The sequence below is a fragment of the Dendropsophus ebraccatus genome, chromosome 2 (genome assembly GCF_027789765.1).
Source record: "Dendropsophus ebraccatus isolate aDenEbr1 chromosome 2, aDenEbr1.pat, whole genome shotgun sequence".
Lineage (NCBI taxonomy): Eukaryota > Metazoa > Chordata > Amphibia > Anura > Hylidae > Dendropsophus > Dendropsophus ebraccatus.
Window position 1 is genome coordinate 47536357 of NC_091455.1, and position 11639 is coordinate 47547995.

The 11639-nt window shown below is 41.9% G+C and overlaps 1 protein-coding gene across 1 annotated transcript in view; it reads right to left on the minus strand.

The window, feature by feature from the left end:
- The window catches only part of KCNB2 (potassium voltage-gated channel subfamily B member 2), a 203210-nt gene extending 196802 nt beyond the window's left edge, over positions 1-6408 (minus strand). Inside the window, exon 1 of the mRNA XM_069957468.1 lies at positions 6027-6408. The gene's annotated coding sequence lies outside the window, so the exon portion shown is untranslated. The remainder of the gene's footprint in view (positions 1-6026) is intronic.
- Positions 6409-11639: the final 5231 nt, after the last annotated feature.

The following is an 11639-nucleotide window of genomic DNA, read 5'->3' on the forward strand; positions in this document are numbered from 1 at the left end:
AATGTCTCCTGCTATTGCACTAAACCCAGATGAATAAAAGTGTCTAAATGGTAATGAGAAAGTTCTCCAAAACAGTAAAATACAATGACTGGGAAAGAAAGACAGTACCTGATATAAATGTGTGCTGCCACCTCTAACGCACGTTTCGCATACCGCATGTTCACAGAGGAGTGCAGATCCCTATAATCCTGTTCCTTATATACACCAGAGGGAAATGCCGGTCTCTAGACGCCTCCCCCGCTGGTCACATGGTCGCACGCTACGGCGTGGCGTCCTGACGTCACACGTACACCCACGTGAGCGGGCCCCGCCGACGTCATCGGTCGCGTTGCCATAGCGCCGATCATGTTTACAGACGGGGGGTGGCGTCTCCCGGCAGCTATCAAACATAGTGGAGGAAGCGTAGCTACATACTAATAGCAGAGCATCAAAGCCAAACCAACACCAGTAAACAGACCCGTGTCACCTGTAATTCATATATATAAATGTATACTATATGATACCTAATAGGTTTGCAGTACCTAGTGGCCGAGCAGGCCTTTAGGGTGCAGCATATATCCCTTTAACTGCATTTCTCCTGACAAGCAGTTGTAGTTTAAGGGGTTATCCAGTGCTACAAAAACATGGCCACTTTTTTCCAGAGACAGTCCCACTCTTGTCTCCAGCTTGGCCGGGGTTTTGCTACTCACTTCCATTGAAGTGAATAGAACTTAATTGCAAACCGCACCTGAACTGGAGACAAGAGTCGTGTTGTCTCTAAAAGAAAGTGGCCATGTTTTTGTAACACTGCATAACCCCTTTAAATGTTAAAAGTTATATCTACACTTGATGAGTTTTTGGTCACTCGAGGTGGGGGGGGCAATCTAAAGTTTGCTACAGGGCCCAGCCATTTCTAGTTAAGCCCCTGCGGCCTCACATATTCATTATCAGATGTTTCTGGCAAATATGTCAATTCTCAGTGTATTTTATTCAACGGAGATGAAGTCCTTTATCTTTTTCCGACACCGAATATGAAACGTGTTATCCCTAAGATGTAGACTTTTAAAAACCGTGTAGTTTTTAAGCTGGACAACCTGCATCAGCATTTCTTCCCAAGTAAAGCGTCTCCTATGGGAAAGAGAGCTGCTACACTATATCCAAGGTTCATTATATTCTGCACTCGTACTAACATCAGCCTATTATTGTGCAATGCAAAACCCCAGCATGAAACTCATATCTAGAGGTCAACACCTAGATGGATACACATTCTCGATGCAATACTTTGCTGGTCTGGAGACTAAAGGGTTAAATATCATGGGACAGGATCAATGCATTGTGGGGAACCTGCATCCTATAGTTTGGATAGTCTAGTGAATTGCTTTTGGGCTCTAAGGCTATGTTCACACACCGTTTTTTCAGCTCTGTTTAAAATAACGTCCGTCATTTTGAGCCTACAATAACGGACGTCATTTAGCTGTCTAGCCTCCCCTAAGTGCAATGACGGCTGTTGGTACATTATTCTAGTTTGGGGTTACTAATTGACCTTTGGTTGTGGCTTAATTTAAAAGTCCATTGATTTTAATAGTAAAAACAGAGAAAGAACAGTGACAAAAGAAAAACTGTGTGTGAACAACTAATAAAAAACATCCGCTGTTTGCAAAGGACGTCCGAAAATAATGATCATGTTCAATATTTTGACGTCCGCGGTAAAAACGTCCGTTATTCAATATACTGTGTGCATAGGAAGTCCGTCTTCCCATTGACTTCAATGTATTGCCATTGCAGCCAGTTAAATCTAAATATGAAAATCGTCCGCCTTTTCAATATTTTTGACGTTGTTTGAACATAGCCTTAGTCAGATTTTTACAATTTATGTTATAGGGCAAGTGTAATAAACAGGACTCAACTTTGGAAATGTATTACCTTATGCATCTAAATATGCACAAAGATTGATACACTGTAGTGAATTTACTTAAGTCCACAATCAATAATATCTGCTTGGCACCAAGTTAGTCTGAAGTAGATAAATGTAGCCAAAAATGAATATATAATACAGTAAAGTCTGCTAATATATAAAAATGATTTCCTCTCTGGTTATCGCTGCTTGGCCTTCTTCATACTCTCATCTCATGAATTTTCCCATTTGCAGTTCAAACAAATGCGGGTTTATCAAACTTTCTAGATTATTGGTTGATGGATTAAAGGAATTTCTCATAGAATATAACAAGAAGGAGATGTGTCTGCATGGATGCTCAAAAGGATGTCCTTTCGATTTGTATGGCCTGAGAAAAGGAAAGGGGGATCCTAGAATGGTTATACACCTTTATCATACAACCCTAAGACTGCTAGCAAGAGATTACCCTGGCACTACAACTCTCAGCAGGCATAGATATCAGGTCCTATATTCACATATGATCAGTTCAGTTGTGCTCAGCTTGGTTATCGGACAGTCCATGTGTGAATAGATGAAGAAAGATAATGTTCATTGGCACTCACCATAAAATGATCTTTATTCAAGACATATAGAACAGGAACAGGAAAATAGAGACACCTCTTTTCACAGCCTTTTCACAAACAACGGCCACTGTTTTTACATAGTGTAAACATAGCCTGAGGCTGTATGGAGAGGTGTCACCTTGTTCCTGTTCTGTATGTCGTTTGAAAATTGAGGAAAGATCAAGTTTTATAGTGAGTGCCGCTGGACATTATCTTTCTTCATTTATTTAAACCTTAAGGCTAGGTTCACACTACGTATATTTCAGTCAGTATTTGGTCAGTATTTTGCAACCAAAACCAGGAGTGGATTGAAAACACAGAAAAGCTATGTTCACACAATGTTGAAATTGAGTGGATGGCCGCCATATAACGGTAAATAACAGCCATTATTTCAATACAACATAGCCTGAGGCTATGTTCACATAGCGGGTCATGGAACGGTCGGCCTCTGAAAAGATTACCCCGGCCGGCACTGCAGTACCGGCCGTATGATCTTTTCGGCCGAAGTGTTCTGATGCGGGCGCATCCGTGCGCGCCCACATCAGAACTCTTCATAGCACACTATGGAGCGATCGGCCGGAGCCGCTCGCTCCACGGTGTGCGCTGACATGGTTTTCTATGGCCGCTATTTAATCAATAGCGGACGCAGAAAACTGCAAAATCTCAACAATCTGCAATTCTGGATAGATTGTGGATCTATACACTTGAATGACTCCATTCACATGTCCATACATGGTATGGGGCCATGATTCGTGACAATAAAAAAAAAAGACAACTGCAGCATGAATCACTATTTATCTATGTATAGGTCAGTGCATTGCAGATAACGATGGATGTATGTGTGAATGTACCCTAGGTCAGGCTAGGTTCACACCTGTATTGTAGGCTCTGGCTCTGTTTCAAATTCCATTCAGGAGCATAAAACAAATCTAGCCAGTCCACTGAACGATGGACAACAGACCTCATTGACTTTATTGGGATCAGCTGGGTTTTGAGGTGGTCTCGGTGATTTCACTGGATTTTACCAGACAGAAAATAGTGTTGGCAACGTTTTGTCAGGTTCTTTGAACTAATTTGGCCCAGAACTGTGCTTCTAGCGGACATGTGAACCAAGCCTACACAGTCCACATACAAGTGATAGGCAGGTGAATTCAACCTAGGAAGGAGAAGACGGTGCGACCATCAGTATGGAGGATTCAATAATATTTTGGTATGTTTGTGCTGGCACATGACGAAAGGTGACAAAAAATAAACTAATTTACAAAATTCTATGATCACATTTAACAATCCAAATAAACTTATATACTTGGTTCAAAATGTAACCATGGTTGTTTAGACTATAAGTCATCATGACCACCTAATGCACTCGGTGGTGGTGGCCATCAATGGTTTCATGGCTTATGTTTATGAACATCTTTGGTCAACACCCATGCCTCATGAACACGGTCATATTACAGATTGACATAGTATTCCTCTGTGTCACTAATAGGCCCTACTGTCCGGTCACATCATGAACAAGCGTCCTTGTCTATGAAGCCTCCTAACCCAACCTGGTCATTCAATAGAAATGAAGAACCAATTATCTTACTAGAAATAGTTGAGTTGAAATACTCCATGGAAACACTGAAAAAACGTACTCTTATAAAGTAATGGTGGCCTTTCCCAATCAGACAGCCTAGAGGTAGGACAATCACAATATCATAGACATAATATCACAATCTGGTTCCATGTAAACATATTCCGATTTTCTTTTCTAGATTGATTTATATCAAATATTGGAACTACTGCCTGTAATTCTGTGTATAAAGCCATTGGCGGGCACGTTCACTGTCAACATGAATAGATGCAGTAGAGCTCAACATGTTATTGGCTCTTTGTGTTGGTGATTGATAAATCAATATGATAACATTTTACTTTCAACCTGCAGTCCTGTGTAAAAACCGACGCTAACTCCTCAAAACGACAAACTACAGGTTTGATTAAAAATACACATACACAGCTATATAAAAGCACAAAGCATGTAGGTTCAGGCTACAAACACAAACAAACGTGATGTCATCATGTCACGTCTCTATCGACATAAAGCCTGCAAAGCTGAATAAATGGATCTCTGATGATGGTAACCTGCTATAAGCCGCTGTAGTGTCTGGTTGCCCTTGGTTACAGATCAGCAATGTTCTCTGCACCGTGCTATTGTATACGGTTACGGTGTTGTTGATGCATTAAACACCCCGTCGTAAAGAGTCTATGGGCAATCAAAGCCTGGTACGAATGACTGGAGAGATCCACCTTGGGATGAAGGTCACAACCTGAACATGACCACGATACCATAGATGCTCTTTCAATGGATTTCTACCTGCTCTGCTAGATTAGATGCCTTATTGGCCTTGGGAATGTTGCTAAGCAATAGGGGCCTATTGTTCTGTGAAGAAATGACAGATCTCACCGCTAACTTACACAAAGCCGCACGCTTATAAAACTTTTTTTTAGCCTAGTACATTTTGTGCTGGCGTATTTTTTTTCACCAGCCATGCCAGCTCCTTAGCAGCACCGGATAGGATTATTATCGATTGAAATCATCTCTCCTTTAGACTTCTTTTTCAGCTTACATTTTAGTATTGAACTTTCATTGCTGGTAATTTACCGAGGATCCTCCCTTTCACTTAAGTCTCCACATCACGGAGGAAGATGAAACTATTAAAAGACTTTCATTGTATAACCTCCACAAAACGGCAGCTTCTTCAAGATTAAAACGTTACATAACTTGATTTGCTTGGATTACAGAGAGACAATTGTATATACACCCCTCCGCGTACATGTATGTTATAGATTATGAGAGGAGGAACGCTGTCTCATCTGTGTTTTATTATTCATCATTATCGTGTTTTGCACTCTCGGATAGGAACTTAATCTGGATGAGGGTTAAATGGATCTAATGCTGAGGTCTCTATGGCTCGGTATGGGGTTGAAGCGGTTAAACGACACAAGACAGTATCTGTACTGTATACATAATAAAACAAGAGCAAAATAGTATGAATAGAAATGCCAATATAATAATAATAATAATAATAATAATAATAAAAAGAAGAAGAAGGAGAAGAAGGAGAAGAACATCACTAATAATAATAATAATAATAATAATAATAATAATATTAAAAAGAAAAAGAAGGAGAAGAAGGAGAAGAACATCACTCATAATAATAATAATAATAATAATAATAATAATAATCATAATACAAATGATAACCACTATAGACACTGGTCAGGAGAAGTGGATAGAACAAGGTGTTCCTCCATACCTGGTCATGTGGGAGATTGTTTATTCAGTCCTATCTATCTATCTATCTATCTATCTATCTATCTATCTATCTATCTATCTATCTATCTCTCATCACATCTGCAAATATGACACAAACACAACACTACAAGATGCCCCTTAAGTCACTGAAGTTGGTGCCATTTGGCCCCATGTTGTCACTGGCCTCCTTAAGAACTAAGCACAGATGATTCATCCCTTTAAGAGTTAGAGGAGAAATACCCCAACTACTTACCTTGCTTAAAGTGGATTAAAGACAAGCTGACCAGCTCCAGGAAGGATGGGTTCATGTCTTAACCAGAGCTTGTTAGATGTTCTCCAGGAGAAGCCACTTCACACTGAGCTGGGCAATGTTCTTCTGTCCCATGTCTTGCTGCTTGGACCTATCCCAGGGCTCTACAAGTCTAGAGAGGGACAGGGGCTAGAGAGTGCCATGAAGCTTTGAGTCTTGAGATTCAGTGCATCCTCCTCCAGAGATGGTGATGATGATGATGGTGATGATGGGCTGCGGCTGTGTATGGATCCTGGAATGGAAGAAGAGCAGGCAGCTCAGCCCAGCTTGGAGACTGTGAGCTGCAGAGCCATAGTCTCCACCATCACACACTCTCTGCACAGCAGAAGGGATGGACCGGCCTGGATCTCCCACAATCTGGCTCAGAGGATCTAGAGGTGAAAGCTAATTGGATTGAGCTCTGCATCACCAAGGACAGCAGCAACAGATCGGCAAGTGCTCCTTCCCAAAGCCAAGAAATCCCGAGGAGAACAAGCCCAGGGAGGAGAGGAGGGGGCCGGGGGAATCCTATTCTGAGCACAGCTTTAACCCTTTCCTCCCTTAACCCTTACCTGCCTGCAGCTTTCTAGCTTAAAGAAGCAGCATGCTCTATAGAAAACCAATGATGGGAAATTACAGGGAGGATTTATTTATAACTATATATATCATTGTAAATTAAGCTGTGTGAAAGCTTCTATACATATAGGAGATACAGTGGTGAGAATGCAGGCAGACCTATTCCTGGACCTGACACGTCTCATATTCAGTATTTCCCTAGACTATCTATAAGAGATTATATAGGATATATACCGTATTTGTCTGCGGCACTTTAACCCATTGTGGAACACATGGAAGCTAAAGTAGAAAGAAATAAAACCTTAAATATGTACTCATCCGTCTCTAAATACACAATTTCACTAAATCCCCACTTTGCCTAGTGTAAGCCGTCTCTGTCCATTCACAAAGACGCATAATGCATTGAAATTGTTATTGAAAGCAGCTGCCAGAGAGAGAGACAGAGAGAGACAGAGCAGGTCTCCGGTACAGTACGGCTGCTTCCCTGCCTTGAAGGGTTAAAGTATATTTGCCTTTTAATAGCTATGTGCTCGGTTGTTATGGTTCCCCAGAGTAGGACAGGAAACGTCCGTGTGAACGCTCAGCGCTGGCATATAGGGGACGCCAGCGACAGGCATGGCGGTGAGCTTGTTGTTCGTCTATAAATAAGAAAGGGTCACAGTCACACAACACACACACACGCATTGCCTGCGAGCCGCCAGAGGACTCACTCTACTCTATGCGAAATATGGAGAGGCCGTAATACAATACCATCTCTAGAAGACAGCCGCACATCCTCAGGCAGTGTCTGAAACCCAGCTAATTGTTTAAATGCCTTAGAAGGCTCAATCCAGTGATTCCGCCACTCTTGTCTTATTCAATGTATCTTGTACTGACCAGCGGACCCCCCAAATGGGGCAATTTTTTTTTTACCCCCAGGTCGATAAGCCATGTCTGGTATAACAAAACTCTAACAATGGTAATACTATCGGATAGTATCATTAAGACACCAACAACGCCAGCGTTTTAACATTTGAGCCCAATATTCTGACACTACTATATGATTTTATTTGCCCTTTTATATAAAACAACTATGGTTTTAACAAGAAGAATTCAATAATCTAAATTATAATTATTTTAATGTTATAGTTGGTATTTTGTATTCATTTACATTGTAATCTTTAGGGTGAAGCAAAAGGGGCTTTGCCAATGACTCAACTCTTGGTTTTCCCACCTCTTACAATGTGATTGATGTATACAATCACATATGGTATAGGGAGGGTTTATAACAATGCCAGGCCACAGCTGGAGGAGAGTATTATAGGTGGTTATTTGTAGTATAAAGGTCACGTCCAGGGACGTTCATATGAGAACCCTGTAAATAAGCTCAGTTTACTGGTGGTGTGAGTGTGTTATTGATTTGCAGGAGGAGGAAGAAGAAGAAGAAGAGGGGGGAAAAGACTACGTGTGTCATGAATGATGACACAGTGGATGAGGCTCTGCCGCTTCATTGCTAATCAGTCTGAGCATTGGGAGGAGGAGGAGGAGGAGGAATCCCGGTGTTAAGGTTGCTAGGAAAACCCCACTGGCTCACTGTACTGTATGAGAGCTTGTGCAGCAGCCATTTATCAGGAATGGGATATCTCCCCAGCACCAGGTTACAGCCTTCCTGCATCACCATACATCAGCTGCACCCTGCTCATATCATATTTGTTATTGTAGCTGCTGTGCACATTAATATTGTATGACTGTGTTTATGGAAGCGCATTATTGGTGGATGCAATGTTTTATGTAGTCAGTGCCGATGGCTTCTGATAGTGTGGGCATTAACCCTTGCTCGGTCATAAAAGGAGCCCATGCTGAGAAATAGACAAATGCTGTAGGTACAAGATAATTAAGACAAATAGAGATTTGCTGGAGAGGCATAGCTGGCAGGCCGCCGGACTGGCATGCTAACAGCTCTGCTACTCAATACACATTTTCAGTAAGAACTTAAAATCTATCGCCAAAGAACCTTCCAAAGGCTTGCATTATTAGATCTTGTGGTTTGGACCGGGACCTGCGACAATCCAAGAACTTTCCAATGCTGACTGTGCCTAAGGTCGACTCCTCCCTGCAGCTCATCATTTCCTCCTTAGTGTATTGTTCCCACCACATATATTTTTCCCAAGAGGTAAAATACACCATGTAATATGAGGCTGAAATTCCCAGGGTAGCCTTGAATTTCTGCTGTGTATTTTGACACTTTGCACTGCATCTTTAATCGCGGTCATTCGATAGGCATCCGACATCTCCAACATACATTCCCAAGGGATACACTCGGAATAAGTGACATGTCACTTGTATTAGCGTACTGACAATGTGCACTCGAAAACATATGTGCAACCATTCATAATAGGTTAGAAAGACGGTCCACAAATACACCCGGTTTCAGAAAGTGGCGCAGGCTGGTTTTTAATCTGGGAAATCTTTAGGCTTTGCACATTCTATAAGTTGGTTTACTGTTTTTGGCACATTTATGACATGTCCACTTTTAATAGAAGACCCGCCCCTTTGTCGAGCGAGGTGAAAAAGTCTAGTACACAATGAAATATGTGCCGAAAAAATCACTGTCAGCTGGGCCTTAAAAGGGTTGTCAGGGCAGGGGACTTTTTGACATATGACTGGGGATGTGATGATTGAAATTAATAAAACTGCACTTACCTCTCTGTGCCATGCCCCTGGCGGTATCTAACAGCTCTGTCCCTGCTGTGCAGCTGATTTTGGGTTCCAGGGGTGCATCCAGCCAGTCAGTAGATGCAGAAGTGTTCCGGCTCAGTCGCTGATTGGCCGATGAGGCGTACAACATCACACGGCCACACAATGAAGATAGAGCAGTAGGATACTGGTAGTGTCACAGGAGCCAGGGAGGTAAGTGCAGCTTATTATTTTCAAATAAAGCATAAGAAGGAATAAAAGTTAAGGGCACTCAGCTAAGGGCGTTGATGCCAAACACTGTTCAGTACAAGTATGACAGCGCAAACGCGCAAAGCGGCTGTCATGCTTGCATTGAACAGTGTTTGGTATCCCCGCCCATGATGAGCTACCCTGCGGTTTTTATACTGTTAGAAATAAAGAAGATTTTTTTCTGCACAGAATCCGGTGAGTGCCTTTAGCTTTTGTTCCTTCTTATGCTTTATGTCATTTGTTTTTTCACTACTTACAAGGAGCACTCTAGTAGCAAATAGCCTGCAGTCCTGCCTGTGTTGATCCTTCCTCCAAGATAAGCCTTGCCTAAGAGCAGTGTGTTGTCTATAACCTGTGTGATTATTATTTTCAAACACCCACACCCAGACATATATTAAAAGAACACCCTGCCTGGACAACCCCTTTAAAAAGAATTCTCAGCAATCTGCTGTAATCCATGGAGCAGGAAGTATATAATTTCTCTCCAAGACAACTACAGTCAAGATGAACTGTGCACATTGAAATAAATGGACTGTGTGTGTTAAGCACAGTCGAGCCAGGTCTCAATAGACGCAGTTTGTAGTCACCCTTGGCTGGGGCTAATAGATGAAGCTCTTGAATTGTCACCTTCCCCATATATATTCTCAGGAACCTGTCTTTGAAAATTGTTTTTCTAATCCAGATAATCCCCCTAAGGCCAGTGTAAGGCAATGTGAGGACAGAACTTTGTGCTTAGTTGTTATCATGTTTTATGTTCTCTGAGGGACTATTCCACAGTGTCCTTCATAATAACAATAACCTGAATATACTAGCCTAAAGGGTCACTTGGCACCATTTACTGTTGTCAAATATACACAAATCAGCCATAACATTAGAACCACTGACAGGTGGAGTGAATAACATTGATTATCTGGTGACGATGGCTCCTGTCAGGGGGTGGGATAGAGCAAGTAAGCAAGAAGGAAATATTGGCAAGCATAAAGATCTGAGTGACTTTGTGATGGCCAGATGGTTGGGTGACGGCATCTCCAAAATGGCAGGTCTTGTGGGATGGTTGTATCTATCACAAATGGTCAAACCAAGGACAATATGTGATTGGATGACAAGGTTATTGGTGCCCAAGGCTGACTTATGGCGGGGGGTAATGAAAGCTAGCCTATTGATTGTGACTCCATAAATAGCTACTGTAGCACAGAATGCTAAAAAAAGGCAATGATGACTATGATAAGTGTCAGAATACACAATACAGCATGATTGTCTGCCTATAGATCTGCCTAGCCACGGACAGAACCATATTCTACACTAGGCACTCATTAAGGTATTTAAGTATCTAAATGGTTCCCTGGCTCTGGACACAACCCATCCCCCATTAAAAAAAAATAAAAATCCTGAGTGTCTGCAGCTGCCATTCTACAGACAAAGTAAAATCATAGCCACCTGGCACTTAGATTTTTGTGCCATCCACCTATAGGCCACATTCACACAATGTATTTTTTCATAGGATTGCAACAACTGCTGCTATTTAGTAAAAAAATCAAATAACATTGTTTTCTATGAAATCCCGGCTGGAGTGTATACACACAGTACTGTCAATTTTGTGCTGCCACTATTCATTGAATAGCAGCCGCACAAAATTGACATGGCAGACAATGTAAAGTACGGTTCCGGACGCAAGTTACATTGTCTGCAATGGTTAATTGGGCATACCCAAATGTGCCCACATTCCAATTCAAAGGAAATGAGGTTCATCCGGCTGATACTGCAATACCGGCCGGGTTAAACTTCACAGACAGCGGAATGTCCGTTGTCTTACAGCATGTGAACGTGGCCACATACTGATCACAGTCATCTCTCTTTCCTTCCAATACACGTGAACGTTCAGCATCGCAATTACTTGACTGCTCTGGTGCTGGCTTATCTGTCTGAGAACAAAGGGGTTGTGCAGTGAAAATCTATCAGATGATGATGTTGGTGGAAACTCGGGAGGCCCCCATACACCATGTACTGACAGCCAGACTTTAGAATAAAGTGTATGGGCACCTTTTGGGATCAGAGGAGGAGGGTGCTTGGATGACT